Source organism: Globicephala melas, chromosome 20 (genome assembly GCF_963455315.2).
Source record: "Globicephala melas chromosome 20, mGloMel1.2, whole genome shotgun sequence".
Lineage (NCBI taxonomy): Eukaryota > Metazoa > Chordata > Mammalia > Artiodactyla > Delphinidae > Globicephala > Globicephala melas.
Genome location: NC_083333.1, coordinates 46,775,539 through 46,794,257, shown reverse-complemented (window position 1 = coordinate 46,794,257; position 18,719 = coordinate 46,775,539). Strand labels below are relative to the sequence as shown.

The 18,719-nt window shown below is 42.7% G+C and overlaps 1 protein-coding gene across 6 annotated transcripts in view; it reads right to left on the bottom strand.

The window, feature by feature from the left end:
• The window catches only part of HEATR6 (HEAT repeat containing 6), a 130,153-nt gene that overhangs the window by 43,866 nt on the left and 67,568 nt on the right, over positions 1-18,719 (bottom strand). The window lies entirely within an intron of this gene.

Sequence of the window (18,719 nt, the reverse complement as noted above, 5' to 3'; positions counted from 1 at the left end):
GTGCTTATTTTCGGGGCCTGAGACGTCGAGATGAGGACAGGCTGCTATGCTGCGGTATCAACACTGATTTTGTCCACCTGATATCGCAGTTATTCCTCGCTTGACCCTGTGCCTCTTGGAATCAGCCACACACGTCCGGTTGGAGGGAAGGGCTTTTCTGGAGTGAGCAGAGAAGGCCTTAGTTTTTGAAACTCAAAATCCGTGGCTGTGAAATAACTCAGGACGTGGAATAAAGCAGGTGAGTTAGAGCCAGTTTCCTGCCTGCCGGGAAGAGGAGAGGGGGAGGGGGAAAGAGGCAGGTATGGACCCCCTGGGAAGTGGAGCACTAGCCCCTGTGCCCATCTGAGCCAGATATCCAGCGGGTCCTGGGGATCAGGCCCCGGACCAGGAGTGGCTGGTGTGCAAGTTAGATGTGCCTGATGGCCCCTGTGCAGGCGTTCCCTGGGCACTGACGTGGCGGGAGCAACGGTGCCCTGGGCTCAAGAGCAGTTGGAAGAAGTCTTAGCCCTGCAAGCGTCCCTCTGGCCAGCACAGTGTACAGAGCAGAACGAGTGTCTGTCTTCCTAGGAGAAGCATGGAAGGAAAAAGAGGTCGCTGGACCCAGAGCCCTCTAGAGTGGGAACCGGGGGAAATGCTCCCCCAGGACCAAGTGAGGAGTGGATGTCTCATGGCTGCTGAAAAGAGGCAGTGGGTTATAGAGGCCAGGATGGGGGCTCCTTGAGGGCAGGGGGCTCTGTTTGCTTTGCTTACTGCTCCATCCTGAGGGCCTGGGTCAGGTAACAGCGATACATAAACATTCGTTAAACGGATGACCTTGGGTGGGCTGCCTCTAAAATCAGTCTGTTGGGTTTCAAACCTCAGCTCTGCCTCTTACTAGTTATGCCATCCTTGCGTAAGTCTCTTCCCCTCTCTGTGCCTCATGCGTAAAATGGGGATAAAAATAGTGCAGATCAATGCTGATCTGAGATAAACAGAGAGAATGCATCTGAAGCACTTAGGGTCTAGTGTAGCACAAGGGCTCAAGGAGTATTTGCTCTCAGTAACAGACGCCACTGCCCCACCCTTGCCCTGCACCTTAGCACCCCACCCTCACCCCCAATGCCACCCTGAACTTATACACAACCTTGAAGAAAAGAGTAGGACTCCAGAATTGGCTAAGATCAAGTTCCCACCACCACAGTACAATGGAGACTTCTAATACTCCTAATGGAAATGAAGCTAAGTGCTTAAAAAAAAGTTATTTTTCTTGCACAATGAATTTTGTAGCCTGATAATCATATTCAAGAAGAATGCAAGCCTGTGAAAGTCAGGTGTCCCTCGGAGAGCCCTGCTACCATCTCAATTAAACAGCTTTCTCCCTCGCAGGTATGTCTACTCACAGAGCAACCTACCTCTCACCGTACTTGTCTTTCTAGAAAAAGCACGGTCCTCCAGGTGAGTTATCGTCTGCATGTGCTGCTAACAGAACTTTAAGGCAAAGAGGTCAAGTCTAGGAAACAGAACTCTGTCCTTCCCCCCCAAAAGAGCGCTGAACTTTCCTGAAGAAATTCAGTACCAAGGGTTTTATTTCTTGTTAAGATATGCTCTCCTGGGCTTCTCTGGTGGCACAGTGGTTAAGAATCCACCTGCCAATGCAGGGGACACGGGTTCCAGCCCTGGTCCAGGAAGATTCCACAGCTAAGCCCGCGTGCCACAACTACTGAAGCCCACACACATAGAGCCCATGCTCCGCAACAAGAGAAGCCAACACAATGAGAAGCCCGCACACCACAATGAAAAGTAGACCCCGCTCGCCACAACTAGCGGAAGTCTGCGCACAGCAACGAAGACCCAATGTAGCCAAAAATAAATTAAATAAATAAATAAATTAAAAAGATATGCTCTCCTGAAGGTGTTAGATATTATCATTAATTTTTTATTTCAAAAAAACCTATCTGTATTTACCTGGCTTCACACTTATCTAACTGCCAATAGGTGACAAACTGTCTTCTTTGCCCAGATTGTATGAGTTTTAACACTGAAAGCTTCATAGCCCGGGAAACCCTCTCAGTCCCAGACAAACAAAAATTCTCTAAATGTCCCAGATAATCCCTAAATACCAATGACAAATCAGGTGGACTTGTCAGCCCAAGGGAGTGTCTGCAGATTTTTTTTTTTTTTTAAATGAGCAAGGAAATTTACTCGTTTCAAATCAGAAGAGCTCACCTCACAGAGGAAAAACAAAACTGATCCCCTGGGGGCACTTTCCACTCTGCTGAGTATTGGCAAGCCTGGCCCTGGAGACCCTGCAAAGGAAGATGCAGCCTGCCTGACTTGACGTTGAGGAAATGGGAGGGCAGAGAGAAGACTGTTTCAAATGGGGCCACCGGACAAGGCTGCAACGCCTCATCTTGGCATCCTTCCCATAAAGTCCCTCGTTTTTGGTCAGGCTCTCGACCCCTCAATGAATCCCAGCCACTGCGTAGAACAGTTCCCACATCTCCAAGTCACTGTCAAGCCTGTTTGCCTGTGCAGAGCCCTGTGGTTTGTCCACATGCAAGAGTAACCCAGGCATGGCAGTTCCCCTCAGGACACATGCAGTGGCTGCCCCAAGCCTCTGTGTGCGTCCCTTTCCCTCAGACCAAGTGTCTTTTGCTGTTTTTCTGGTGTCCTCAGACCTGCTGGAATTGGCCCACTGCATACAGATCGAGTTTCTGGTCACAGAGAACATGCTACAGCCTATGTCTGCACCTTGTGGGTGAGTGTGAGGGCCCATCAGGACTGGGGATGTTTGGCTCCGAGGTTGGATTCCTGAGGCTGCAGTGCTCGTTCTATGGGTCAGGGTGTCTCATGAAATTGCACTCAAGATGTTGGCAGGGCTGCATCATCTGAAGGCTTGACCAGGGCCGGAGGGTCTGCTTTCAAGACCATGTGGCTGCTGGCTAGAGGCCTAAGTTCCTCACCATAACATCTCTTCGTAAGGCTGCCTGGCATAATTAGCTTCCCCCAAAGTGAGTGATCCAAGAGAGAGAAAGCAAGAGGGAAGCCACAGTGCCTTTTAAGACCCAATCATGCACCATCATTTCCTCCATATTCTATTTGTTGGAAGAAAGTCACGAAGTCCAGCCCCACTCAAGGGGAGGGGAATTAGGGAGGGAAGAATATCAAAGGATTTGTGTACATAGTTAAAAGCCACTGTTTCCCCAGACATTAAAGGGCTGGACCATGGACAAATTCCCACAAACGTTGGTTCTGGTAGTAACATAGTAGGAAAAGCACAGGCTTCAAGTCAAATCTGAGTCTGATACAAGGCTTTGCTTCTTTCCAGTTTGTGGGATCTGGGGCAAAATTATCATCTCTAAACCCTTAGTTTCTTTATCTGTAAAATGAAGATAACAATAGTAATTCTTTCACTGAGTTACTATGATAATGAAATGAGATGACCTATGAAGGGACAGATCCAAATTGTACAGGGCACCATGCTTTTATGAATTGACAGGGCCCTTTTAAGAAAAGAGAGTGCAAACTTACAATCAGAAGTTAGGTACAAAATGAACATTTACGTAGAATTAGAAATGACCAAAAACCTCCACATTTTAAAAGCTGATAAATACCAAAAAACCCAGAAAAAAATGACAATTAAAAAATTTAACTACCTAAACATACTCTTTAAAATACCTCCTTTCATTGTTAGTGTATAGGAATGCAAGAGATTTCTGTGTATTAATTTTGTATCATGCTCATGCAGCTCAATATCAAAAGAACAAACAACCCAAATCCAAAAACTGGGCCGAAGACCTAAATAGACATTTCTGCATAGAAGATATACAGATTGCCAACAAACACATGAAAAGATGCTCAACATCACTAATCATTAGAGAAATGCAAATCAATACTACAATGAGGTACCACCATACACTGGTCAGAATGGCCATCATTAAATAATCTACAAACAAGAAATGCTGGAGAGGGTGTGGAGAAAAGGGAACCCTCTTGCACTGTTGGTAGGAATGTAAATTGATACAGCCACTACGGAGAACAGTATGGAGGTTCCTTAAAAAACTAAAAATAGAACTACCATATGACCCATCAATCCCACTACTGGGCATATACCCAGAGAAAACCATAATTCAAAAAGACACATGCACCCCAATGTTCATTGCAGCACTATTTACAATAGCCAGGACATGGAAGCAACCTAAATGTCCATCAACAGAGGAATGGATAAAGATGATGTGGTACATATATATAATGGGATATTACTAAGCAATAAAAAATAACAAAATATTGCCATTTGCAGCAACGTGTATGGACTTAGAGATTGTCAGACTGAGTAAAGTAAGTCATACACAGAAAGACAAATATCATGATATTGCTTATATGTGGAATCTAAAAAAAGGGGTACAAGTGAACTTATTTACAAAACAGAAATAGAGTCACAGATGTAAAAAACAAACTTATGGTTTCCAGGGGAAAAGGCGGCGAGGCATAAATTGGGAGATCGGGATTGACATATACACACCACCATATATAAAAAGATAACTAATGAGGACCTACTGTATAGCACAGGGAACTCTACTCAATACTCTGCATGGCCCATATGGGAAAAGAATCTTAAAAAAAAAAGAGTGAATACATGTATATGTATAACTGATTCACTTTGCTGTACAGTAGAAACTAACAACACTGTAAAGCAATTATACGCCAATAAAATTAATTTTTTAAAAAACCCTGTCTTTCCTACATTTTGACTGCACATTTTTGATCACTCCTCAGCATGACAAAGATTTTGTAATATTTTATATAGTCAGAAGACAATGATAATTCAGTCTTTCCTTAGCATGGCTGATTAAAATTTGGTTTTTATTATTCAGCTTCACAACTCATTGTTCATAACATCAGGCACTTCTTCAGGGTTGTTGTCAAATTTGGAAAACTTCTATCACATTTCTTCTACAGAGGAGCTCAGGGTATCTCAAGGTGTCCTGTGTAGTGAACTGATGGCACCCATGACCCAGGGCCATTAGAGGGGTCTGAACAAGGGAGGGCCTTAAAGCTTTAGCTTCCCTGTAAATCTTCCCCTAGAAGCAGGTATGCGTGTAGCTGGAAGACTGGCATGTACTAGGTGCTCAGGAAATGGGAGAAGCGTGGAGACAACCCTCATCTTCCCTCTCCATTGCTCCAGGAAGTCAGGGACTTCTCATCCTTGATTTCATCTTCCTCCTTCTCCAGTAGACCCTCCAGGGACCTTCAGAAGTCAGGGACAAAAATACACCCCTTGTTATGATGCAGTGGAAAGAACACTGGACTCAGAATGAAAAGACCTGGGTTTGAGTCCTGACTTTGTCACTTACCAGCTGTGTGACTTTGGCAAATTACCCAACCTCTCTGTGTCTCAGTTTCCTCATCTCTGAGATGGGCATCGCTATGCCAGCCTCATGGGTTGTAGAGATTAACGCCAGGATATAAGTAAAGGGGCTTTGTAAATTGTAAGCAATTTTACTAATGTAAAGTGTTTTATTTGGACGTCTGGAAGTTACTGAGGAGCCAGTTTGGACACTACCCCATGTCTATGAACATCTTGAATTCTTTGTTCTCTGTGGCCTAATGGAATTGGAAATTCAAATTGGACTTTAATCAAACTTGGCATAAAGACCAGGATAACAAAATAGTCCACCCTTTCCACAGAAAGGTACTGGGTCCCAGTTATGGCCATAATTTGTGCTAGAGATGAGAATTCAAAGATAGACAAGACACGATCCTGGCCGTTTGTAGATGGGCAGACGGAATCCCGCACGGACATCTGCAGTTTACAGCCTCGGCCTCCCTGTGTCTCAGTGCCTCCTTCTGCCAAGGGGCGTGGCTAAATGCCTGAGAAACAAATGGGTGAAAGCCTGCATATCACGGAGAATCCTTGCGCAGGTGTCCGGCAGAGCCATGAGAGGTTTGCACGAAGCACCCCCCAAGACTGTTCTCCTTGGAGAATTTTCAAGAAGCTTTGAAGTGCCGCCAGGGCAAGGGAGGCTGCCCCATCCTGGAGGTGCATTCACTTGTAATTTACTCCTCCACGTGGGCTCTGGAGCTCCAGTCTCAAAAATACATCACCCACGCAGCCCTGCCCTGTGTAAAGGAAGATGGAGAGAGGAAGGGGGGCCAGGGGAGAGGAATCCCTAAATTAAGGAGGTTCCTGGGAGTGACTGGCCTACAGACACGACTGAGTCCCCCGAGTTTCTCTCCTTGATGCATAAATACTTCCAACTAAGATCACAGACGCCCTTGTCATAAAATCAATGAAACCACAGGGGAAAATGACCTCCCGCTTGACTGCACCAGAGATATCTTAAATGGAGTCATTTCCCCTCCCGCAGAAGCAAGTGTGCTGGTGCTCAGGAACTGATATCCAGGCTCTGCTGTGGAGAATTTGAGGTGAAGAGGAAATCAGGTGGGTTGGGTGCTTGTCTATCTTGTTTTACTTGCTACATTTTGTGATGGCTTCTGAGCAACCTCTGCTGCAACGGGGAACTTTTTCCTGGAGTCAGACCTGGGTCCAAGCTCCAGCTCCTCTAATTTCTGGCTGGGTGTCTTTGGGCAAAGTAGAATCTCATCCCAGTTTCCTTATCTAGTAAAAAGAGGATGATACCGTAAGGTCTGACTGCCCTACAAGAGAGGTGACAAGATCAAGAGGTCTGTCTATGCAAATGCTTTTTAAACCATAAAGCTCTTGATAAATAACAGGTTTTATTATTAAAAGATAAAAGCACCAATCCAGCTAGTGTACCTGATAGAACTTCTTACACTGCAAGTGACAGAGAACCTAACTCAAATTGGTTTAAACCACATGGGGCTATTTCTCAACTTTCATAACTGAAAAGGTCTGAGGTAGGATTGATTCAGGGGAAGATTAGATTCTAACAACGTCACCAAGGGCCAGCTCCTCCCCATCTCCCCCAGTGACCACAAGCCTCACATCTTAAGATGCCATCCAGAGGAAGGCAGGTCCTCTTTCCAGTAACTTCTGTTGAAGAGAGATGGAGAGAGAACAGTGAGGGGCTCTTCTCTTTCCAGACTTAGCATAGGTATCACATTTCATTGGCTCTCTTTATATAGCCAGGGGATAAGACACACTGGCCGAAGAGGATCAAGGCCCATCTCTAGATGTGGGGGGCAGGATCATGATGCCAACCAAACCACATTTGAAGGAGGTTTTTTCCTTTTTTTTTTTTTTGTTTTACATCTTTATTGGAGTATAATTGCTTTATGAAGGAGTTATTTTATCAGAAGAAAAGTGAGTGGATACTGAGTCGCATAAACAACATCTATCCAGTACAGTCCACCCCCTTTACCTACTCAATATCCACTCTCACCTATACCCCATAAATACACCTTCAAAAATACCCACTCTCGGGCTTCCCTGGTGGCGCAGTGGTTGAGAGTCCGCCTGCCGATGCGGGGGACACGGGTTCGTGCCCCGGTCAGGGAAGATCCCACATGCCGCGGAGCAGCTGGGCCCGTGAGCCATGGCCGCTGAGCCTGTGCGTCCGGAGCCTGTGCTCCGCAACGGTAGAGGCCACAACAGTGAGAGGCCCGTGTACCGCAAAAAAAAAAATACCCACTCTACATAAACACAGGCAACCTCTTTTCCCAAAATGACAAGCTATAGTTTTACCCAGTCTGGTTCTCTGGAATAGAACCTCGTAAATGGAGCTCTTTTGGTCATATGTGGTCCATTGAGGCTAAATGGTAAATTTAACCACTGTTATGCACTCAGTAAACTGTAATGGAGAGAGACAGGGTAATTGCAGTTAAAAACTCTCATTTGGAAAAGAAAAGAACAGGAAACAACTCTCAATGGTCATCTGTCCATACATAGTACATTTCATATTCTGCCAGAAACTACATGGACGACCTGCTCCAGCAGCAAGTATATATCTTCCCCAGTTCTTCCCTCTGGAAGGCTCCCCTTTGCCCTCTGTGGCTCCTGCTTGTCTCTTCCGTGAATTGTCCTTCATGGACCATATGACACGTACATCATGAAGGATGCCTCTTCTGGGGGCTGCACTGTTTTAGCAGCTCTCTTCCTGTGATGTGAGTTTGGGGGCCTGGAGATAACTCTCACAGACCACTGTAGGCCAGCTTTGAGGTTTCTTTGGCAAAATGATGCCCTTAAAAAGTTAATAGTCCAAAAACTATAAGACAGTGATGAAAGAAATTGAAGATGACATAAACAGATGGAAAGATATACTGTGTTCTTGGATTAGAAGACTCAATATTGTTAAAATGACTGTACTACCCAAGGCAATCTATAGAGTCAATGCAATCCCTATCAAATTACCAATGGCATTTTTTACAGAACTAGAACAAAAAATTTTTAAATTTGTATGGAAACACAAAATACCCCCAATAGCCAAAGCAATCTTGAGAAAGAAGAATGGAGCTGGAGGAATCAGGTTCCCTGACTTCAGGCTATACTACAAAGCTACAGTCATCAAAACAGTATGGTCCTGGCACAAAAACAGACATATTGATCAACAGAACAGGATAGAAAGCCCAGAAATAAACCCACACACTTATGGTCAATTTATCTATGACAAAGGAGGCAAGAATATACAATGGAGACAAGACAGTCTTTTCAACAAGTGGTGCTGGGAACACTGGACAGCTACACTTAAAAGAATGAAATTAGAACATTCTCTAACACCATATACAAAAATAAACTCAAAATGGATTAAAGACCTAAATGTAAGACCAGATACCATAAAACTCCTAGAGGAAAACAGACAGAACACTCTTTGACATAAATCGCAGCAATATTTCCTAGAGTAATGGAAATAAAAACAAAAATAAAGAAATCAGACCTAATTAAACTTAAAAGCCTTTGCACAGCAAAGGAAACCATTAACAAAATGAAAAGACAACCTACAGAATGGAACAAAATATTTACAAATCATGTTACTAACAAGGGATTTTAACTTCCAAAATGTACAAATAGCTCATATAGCTCAATATCAAACAAACAAACAAACCCAACCCAATCAAAAAATGGGCAGAAGATTTAAATAGACATTTCTCCAAAGAAGACATACAGATGACCAACAGGCACATGAAAAGATGCTCAACATCGCTAATTATTACAGAAATGCAAATCAAAACTACAATGAGATATCACCTCACACCAGTCAGAATGGCCATCATCAAGTCTACAAATAATAAATGCTGGAGCGGGTGTGGAGAAAAGGGAACCCTCCTACACTGTTGGTGGGAATGTAAATTGGTGCAGCCACTATGGAGAACAGTATGAAGTTTCCTTAAAAAACCAAAAATAGAGTAAGCATATGATCCAGCAATCCCACTCCTAGGCATATATATCTGGAGAAAAACATAATTTGGAAAGATACATGCACCCTAATACTCACTGCAGCACTATTACAATAGCCAAGAATGGAAGCAACCTAAGTATCCATCAACAGATAAGTGGATAAAGAAGATGTGGTATATATACACAATGGAATATTACTCAGCCATAAAAAAGAATGAAATAACGTCATTTGCAGCAACATGGATGGACCTAGAGATCAACATACTAAGTGAAGTAAACCAGGGAAAGACAAATATCATATGATATCATTACATGTGGAATCTAAAAAAATGATACAAATGAACTTACTTACAAAACAGAAAGAGACTCACAGACATAGAAAACAAACTTATGGTTACCAAAGGGAAAGGGGCAGGGGAGGGATAAATTAGGAGTTTGGGATTAACAGATACACACTACTATATATAAAATAGATAAACAACAAGGATCTACTGTATAGCACAGGGAACTATATTCAATATCTTGTAATGACCTAAAATGGAAAAGAATCTAAAAAAGAATATATATGTCTAACTGAATCACTTTTTTTGTACACCTGAAACTAACACAACATTGTAAATCAATTATATTTCAATAAAATTTTTTTAAAAAGTTAATGGGATTCCGATTTATTTGCTTTTGGCTAATGCCATGGATAGTAGCGACAGTTAGAGATATTCCCTCTTTTACTTGTGGGTGAATTAATCTGATCTTTCTTGGAAGATCTTGCTGAAGAGGTTCTCAGAGCACTCCAAATCTGAAATTTTCTTACAGTATTCTTAATGTTGAAGCCTCAGGAAGCACACAGTCTGAATCTCAAGGCTTAATAGGCAACGGGTTACATAGTTTACTATGGACATAAAAAAGAATTACTAAATTCTCATATCAACTCTTTCCCTTCACCCAAATATCTCCCTGTAGCCTTGCAATATCCCACTTCTGGCATTAGATTCTGTATCAGTTAGAAATCTTTTTGTTGAAGCTCAAACCAACTTAAGCAGAAAAGAAATTTGAAGGAGACTGGGAATCATGGCTGGGAAACCTCAGCAGTGACCCCCTTAGGAGCTGCCCAATCAGTGCCGGCCAAGGTGGAGATGGTGCTGCAGCCATTCCCTGCTTATTTGCTCTCTGCTGAAAATTCCAATCCCAGGGAAAAAACATCAGATCGGTCAAGCTTGGGTCACCTGCTCACCTCATAGCTAGGAGTAGGTAGGACCCACCAAACTACGCTTGGTGCAGAAGAGATGATTCCAATAAAGGAAACTAGGGTGATGTTAGGGAGGAGAAGTGATGCAGAGCAGTCCAAATCCAACAAGCTCCCCTTGTACCTAGCAACGTCAATCATATGGCACTGCAGCTGTTATTCCAATTCAGTCATAACAGTTGGATCAAAATGAGAACAAGTTGGACAGAGGCTTAGAGGAAATCAAATGGCAGTTAGGTGAATGTCAAGGAACATGACTGCTCCCAACCAACACTTATCCTTTGATGTCATCTTCAGGGACAAAATTCTACATTGGATCTGAGTTATTGTGGTAAGACTCAGGCCCTCAGGGGTTAAAATGTAACCAAAAAAATTTGCTTTGATTGATGTTTATTTGTTTATTTCAGATGTTTGTATCTAAGGGACAAATACAAATGTATTTAGCTGTCAGCATATAATTATGCTCTCAGAAGCTAGTGATTCACTCTCTTACTTATTCACTCATTTAACAAATCACTTAATAGATATTTACTGAGCAGTTTCTTAGTCCTGGGCACTGTCTAGGAGCTAAGGAGATACAAACATGGATGATATAATCTCTGTCCTCAGAGGCTTAATATATGTGTGGTGATACAAGTAGTAGAAATACTTCAGTCTACTTGGAAGGAATGGTTCAATGTGAAGGCTCTTAAGTCAGACATGGAAAAGTGCAGCATGCGGTTTAAATTCCGGCCATGTGATCTTGGGCAAGTTACTTAAGCTCTCCAAACCTCAGTTTTCTCATCTCTATAATGGGGATAATAATAGTTCCTAGTTCAAGGGGTTGCTATTCTTTCATTGATTAATACATTCAATGCAATTCCAATCAGAATTCCAGCCAGCATTTTAAAATGGAAATTGATAAGCAGAGTGAGTCTGAAATATATATGGAATACAAAGAGCCAAGAATAGCTAAGACAATCTTGAAGAAGAACAGAGCAGGAAGGATCACACTACCATGTAACATGCCCGATTGTAAATCTACAGTAACTCAGACAGTGTGGCATTTTGGCCCAAGGATAGACAAATAGACTAATAGAATAGAATAGTCTAAAACCAGACCAACACATATAGGTCACTTAATTTACTAAGTTATGACAAAGATAATATTGCAGAGCAGTGGGGAGAGGATTTTATTATTTAGTAACAATATTTGTTCTTTTGTTATCTTCATTCCTTCTTAAGGCTGAATAATATTCCATTGTGTGTATTACCACATTTTGTTTATCCATTCATCTGTTGATGGATACTGGGTTGTTTCCACCTTTTGGGTATTATGAATAATGCTGCTTTGAACTTCAGTGTACAAATATCTGTTCAAGTTCCAGCTTTCAATTCTTTTGAGTGTATACTCTGAAGTGGCCTTGCTGGATCATATGCTAATTTTATGTTTGATTTTTTGAGGAACTGCCATCCATTTTCCACAGTAGCTACACCATTTCACATTCCCATCAGCACTGCACAAGGTTTACAATTTCTCCATATCCTTGCCAACACTTATCTTCTAGCTTTGTTTGTATTTGTTTTTGATTATGGCCATCTTAATGGGTAGAGCCCATTTTTTTAAAATTTACTTTTTGTACTGCTAAATGAGTGTCTCACTTTGGTTCATCATGGTCACTGGTCACTATTTATACTATGAAATTTAACAATTAACATTTAATGGGTGGGGACTTCCCTGGTGGCACAGTGGTTAGAATCCGCCTGCCAATGCAGGGGACACGGGTTCGATTCCTGGTCCAGGAAGATCCTACGTGCCACGGAACAACTAAGCCCATGCGCCACAACTACTGAGCCTGAGCTCTAGAGCCCGTGAGCCACTACTACTGAGCCCGTGCACCACAACTACTGAAGCCCGTGTGCCTATAGCCCGTGCTCTGCAACAAGAGAAGCCACTGCAATGAGAAGCCCGCGCACCGCAGCCAAGAGTAGCCCCTGCTCACTGCAACCAGAGAAAGCGAGCGCACAGCAACGAAGACCCAACACAGCCAAAATAAATAAATAAATAGATTACTGCTAATTAAAAAAAAAAATTAACGGGTGCAGGTCATAGGCACTGAACTGAGTTCTTTAATTTATTATCTTATCTAATCCCTACAACAATTCTTTAGCAAAGTTTTAATTGAAATATAACATATATAGAGGAAACTGAACAAATCATAAATGTACAGATTGGTGAATTTGTACAAAGTGAATACAGCTATGTAACCAGCACCTAGATCAAAAGCTAAAACGTTACCAGCATCCCAGGAATCCCCTCGGTGCCCTCTCCCAGTTTTATCCAGTCCCTTACTATCCACCCACCCCAACAGAAAGCAATGATAACTAATATATTTTGCCTGTTTTTGAATTTTTTATAAAGGGAATCATAGAATATAAAATCTTTGGTGTATTGCTTCTTTTACTAAGTATATGTTTAAGAGGTTCATTCATGTTTCACACATAACAATAGTTCATTTATTCTCTGTTAACGTAAAACAATAAAACAGCTAGTTATTTTACCAGCAAAACAGGTTTATTCAAGAGCAGCAAAGAATTGCAATTTGGGACATGTAACTATGGCAAACCACATGCGAGTCCAATAAAGCAGAGGAAACTCTTTTATAGAGGAAAAGGGGGAAGCTGGGAGGGGTCTGTTATAAACAAAAAGTCCATTGGAGGAAACTGGGAGTTCAAAGTATAATGGCTTTTCATTGGCTGGGCTGTGACAATCTCTCACTGGCAGAGCTGTTGCCAGTCAAGGAGAAAATCTTTCCTTCTCCTGCTGGTGGTAGTAAATTAGTGTCAACTTCCTGCTGAAGATGCAAAATACACCCCTTCCTGTTGGGATCTGTACTGACGTGGAGAGGTATGTAGGTGAAGCCTCCCCTTCTGGCTTCCTGACTCCACTTTTGTGAGGTTTCCCTTTATTAATTTTCACATTTTATTGCTAAATAGTATTCCATTTTATGACTATGTCACAGTTTATTTATCCATTCTACTGTTGAGGGATATTTTGGTAGTTTCCCATTTTAGGCTATTACTAATAGTTCTGCTGTGAGCATTCTTTTGGTAAATATGTTTTGATGAACATCATCAAAAGGACATATATACACAATTCCCCTGGGTATTTACCCAGGAGTGAAATTGCTAAGTCAAAGGATATGCATGTGCTTAGCTTTAGTGGCTATTTACAAAGGGGTTGATAAGTATACATAACCACCACAGACTATGAGAGCCTGAGAAACTCCACACACTTGCCCACATTTGGTATCATTTCTCTTTTTCATTTTAGTCATTTTGGTAAGTGCTATGGTCTGAATGTTTGTGTCTCCCCAAAATTCATATGTTGAAACCTAATCCCCCAGTTTGATAGTGTTTAGAGGTGGGGCCGTTAGGAGGTGATTAGGTCATGGGGGCAGAGTGCTCATGAATGGGATTAGTGCCCTTATAAAAGAGGCCCCAGAGATATTCTTCTTCTCTTCCATCATGTGAGGTTATAGCTGGAAAGCACAGTCTATGGACCAGAAAGTGGGTCCTCATCAGATACCAAATCTGTGCCTACATTGTGGGACTTCCCAGCCTCCAGAACTGTGAGAAAAACACTTCTGTGGTTTATTAGCCACTCAGTCTATGGTATTTTGTTACCGCAGCCCGAACAGACTAAGACTGAATGCATAGTGGTATTGCATTATGTTTTAGTTTGCATTTCTTTGATGAATAGTGAAATTGAGCATTATTTTTATGTTTATTGGCCACTTGGGTAACTTCTTTAGTGCAGTGCCTGTTCAAGCCTTTTGCCCATTTTTCTATTGAGTTGTCTTCCTTTTTTCTTATTAAATGTGAAAGTTCTTTGTACATTCTAAACATGAGTCCTTTGTGTATTGTATATCACAAATATCTTTTCTCACTTGCCTTTTCACTCTCTTAATGGTGTCTTTTAATGAATAGAAGTTTTAAATTTTAATCTAGTCCAGTTTATTGTTTTATTTTAATGGTTAGTACTTTTTGTGTCCTGTTTAAGAATCCTCCAAGGGACTTCCCTGGTGGTGCAGTGGTTAAGAATCCACCTGCCAAAGCAGGGGACATGGGTTAGAGCCCTAGTCCGGGAAGATCCCACATGCCGCAGAGCAACTAAGCCTGTGCGCCACAACTACTGAGCCTGCGCTCTAGAGCCCGTGAGCCACAACTACTGAGCACTCGTGCTACAGCTACTGAAGCCCGTGCGCCTAGAACCCGTGCTCCACAACAAGAGAAGCCACCACAGTGAGAAGACCACGCACCGCAACAAAGAGTAGCCCCTGCTCACCGCAAGTAGAGAAAGCCCACGCTCAGCAACGAAGACCCAACACAGACAAAAATAAAAATATAATTAAAAAAAGGAAAAGAATCCTCCAAGGCCATGAAGACAGTTTGTTTTATTCTAGAATATTTATCAGTTTTTCTTTTATATTTAGATTTATAAGCCACCTGAATAAGTTTTTCTGTATTGTATGAGGTAGGACTTAGAGATTCATTTTTTTCCCATATACATAGCCAACTGAAAATGAGTTAGATTGCAAATGTGGCCTAGTCCAAACACTTACCTCCTTTCTAAAATATTCCCACAGAATCCTAGTTAGAATCAACTAATTAATTAATCATTTTAAATTAATTTGATAAATCTTTTTTGCACATCTAGTATTTGCTAGTTTAGCTAGGTTTGTAAGGGAAGGCCTCTCAGAGCTGACATTTGAGGTCAGACCTGATTAATGAAATGATGCCAGCCATGAGCAGAGTTGGGGAGAAAATTCCAGGAAGAGGGAACAAGTCGTAGGTGGCTTGATATGTGCAAGGAACGACAAGAAGGCTGGTAGAGCTGAAGTATAATGCTCAAGAGGATGAGAAGCACAAGCTCACTCTTTCGAGTGTGAGATCAAAGGAAAGAAACAGACTGCAATCATCACGAGACAGTGGAGCAATGCCTAAAAGTTCTGAGGGAAAGAGTAAGGGCGCGGGCTTCCCTGGCGGCGCAGTGGTTGAGAATCCGCCTGCCAGTGCAGGGGACACGGGTTTGAGCCCTGGTATGGAAGGATTCCACATGCCGCGGAGCAACTGGGCCCTTGAGCCACAACTACTGAGCCTGCGCGTCTGGAGCCTGTGCTCCGCAACAAGAGAGGCCGTGACAGTGAGAGTCCCACGCACCGCAATGAAGAGTGGCCCCTGCTCGCAGCAACTGGAGAAAGCCCTAGCACAGCAACGAAGACCCAACACAGCCAAAAATAAACAAATAAATAAATAAAATTTTTAAAAAAACAAAAAAAGAGTGAGGGCACAATAAAGACATTTCAAACTCACAAAAACTCAGAAATTTTACCTATAAAGCAAGTTTTCTTAGGATTTTTACACAGCAGTCTACTCCAACAAGGTGAGGACAAGAAGAGGACGACAGGAGCCGACCCAGGAAGACCATGGAGGGATACCCCACCGTGAGAGCAGTGCGACTTCCCTGGAGAACACTCTGCAGACCCCAGCAGCTTTGAAAAAGGTTTGTGAGTATTTGTAGCTTCTGCCTGTGCCCCTTCCAATCTGTGATCCACAATGTTGCCCAAGTAAACTTGGTACAGTTCTAGATTCCCTCCCCACCTCAGTTTAAAACCCTCCAATGGTTTCCCATAAGTTTCAGAATAAAATCCAACTTCCGGTGTGATAGGAAAGTCCCTTTGTTATTGACCCCTGCCCATCACTCACCAAGCTGGATGGCTGCTCATACCCTCTGCTCCAATCATTGACTGTTTACAGACTTCTTACAGCTACAATTTTTGCCACTTTGGAGCCTTTGTATCTGCTGCTCTCTCTCTGCAAGGAAACCCTTCTTCCCCTCCTTTCCCTGGTAGATTCGTCCTTGTTTCTCAAACCTCATTATCTTGGGGGGAACTTCCTTGACCACCTTGTGTTCCCCTCCTCCCACCACTGGTTTAAGTCCCCTCGGTTTTACCCCAGGGTTTCTCTGTGTTACTCACCTGTGGTACAAATCTGTGTCTATTTAATTTTTTGTTTATTTACTGTTCTCCTCACTACAGTCTCCTTGAGAGTAGGAGATTATTTTCATCATTGTTGAAGTTTCTGTAATGGCTTCCCTGTAGTCAGCTTGCTTCTGTTAAAATTTCTGCTGCATCACTTGCTATGTTGTCTTGGGAACTCGAGTCTTAGTTTCCTCACTTGCCAAGCGATATGGCATTTTTATTTGCAGCACCTGGCACACAGAAGGTGCTCAGTAGGGTGTGTGGAATGAATCCAGGAAGATGGACAGAGTTCCGGGGTCGGAGGAGCCTCTCAGCAGGGAAGTAAGGGTGACTCACTCCAGTCAATCTTGACTCCTCCTTTCCCCTCCCCCGGAGGAGTGCTCAGCTTCCTCTCCAGGACCCTTATGCCCTGAGGGTTGTGAGGAAAATCTGAAAAATGCAGGCTCTTTTCCTGTTCACCCTTATCCATGTGTTGACCTAAGGAATTCAGGATATCTCCCATACATGTCACTGTCTGACCATTCCCATGAGGCTGTTTAAATATGGTGTTACTTTAGGACCCAAATTTCACTAGATGTGGATGTCTTAATGAGGGGCTGCTGGGAGGAAGCAAAGGGATCATGTACCCATTCTGCAGATGGAAAACCTCATGATCTTCTCCAAACTTCTCAGAGCCCATGAGCTCACATAAGTTGTCAGGAATCTACCAAGAAGAGGTCCCTGGCCCCCGGGGGTCCCCTCTCCTCCAGCTAAATGAATATTCTCTTTTTGTTCTTATGGTGGAGGCAACATCTCCATGGGACTGCTCTACTTTGAATGAGTTTCTAGAAACAAGAGAGAGTTGACCCTTCTCAATGTTTCACAAGATCTGGAGCAGAGTCAAGAATGGATTGTGAACTGGTACATGAAGGGTCATAGCAGCATTATTCACAATAGCCCCAAAGTGGAAACAAGCCGAATGCCCATCAATGGATGAATGGATAAATAAAATAAAAGCAGAAAAAGGAATGAAGTACTAACACATGCTACAACATGGAGGAACCTGGAGGACACTATGCTAAGTGAAAGAAACCAACACAAAAGACCACACATTATATGACTCCCCTTATATGAAATGTCCAGAGCAGGTCAATTTGTAGAGACAGAAAGTAGATTAATGGTTGCTTAGGGCTGGGGGTGGAAAGTGGGAGCAGTGGTGAGAGACTGCTAGTGGGTAGGGGGTTTCTTTCTGGGGTGATGAGAATATTCTAATAGTGATTGTGATGATGGTTATACAACTTTGTGAATATATTAAAAACCATTGAATTGTATACTTTAAATATGTGAATTGTATCTCAATAAAGCTGTTCAAAGGAAACAGATCTAGGCAAGTGTTGGGGGGGGGTGATGGGAAAAAAAGGATGGCTTGTGTCACCTATATACTCTCCCATGTATCTACTCCTGCAAGCAATCATCTTGCAAGGGAAGAAACTAGATCCTAAGAGTGGGTTTGTGACAGATTTCTGACGATCAGCTCTTCCTCTCCCCCTCAGCAGAGAACAGTCAGATATAAGAGTGGGCTGTAGCTGGGTAGCCTTTAAGGTTCACTTTTGCAAACTCTAACTTCTCCATTTCCTTCCTTCTTTCTTCTTTGCAGGGACCCAATTGCCGTGCAGGGAGACCGGGTGGACCACAGCTTGGATTACACAACTGGGACAACCAGTCTGTCTGGAAAGTGCATTGAGTGCAACAGTGATTCAGGGGACTTCAAGTGCATGTGTATTCAAGGTTGCCCTTCAGCTTTTCTCTATGTAGGATGCTATAAAGATGGTCCCTGCCTGTAGAAAGCTTGTGGTCAAGCAGGGAGATTGGCCAATTTGTGTCAAGAAAGAACTCAGAATGCAGGTAAAGTGCCTGCTTTCTTCTCGATGAGGCATCAAACTTGAGGCTGGCCAAGGGAGGTCTGCTATGGGCACTAAACTTTTCATGTTTGCCACCAAATTGTTCAACGTGTAAAACTTGCTTTTCTTACAAATGACAAACACCATTCTCTGTCAAATTGAACACTGAGATTGTGTGCCTCAAAGTAATGTAGGTCCAGCTTAATTTAAAAGCTAGGAGGCATAGGGTAAGGCTGCATTCAAGCCAAAGAAAGCAACGGACTTTGCTGGAGTATTCC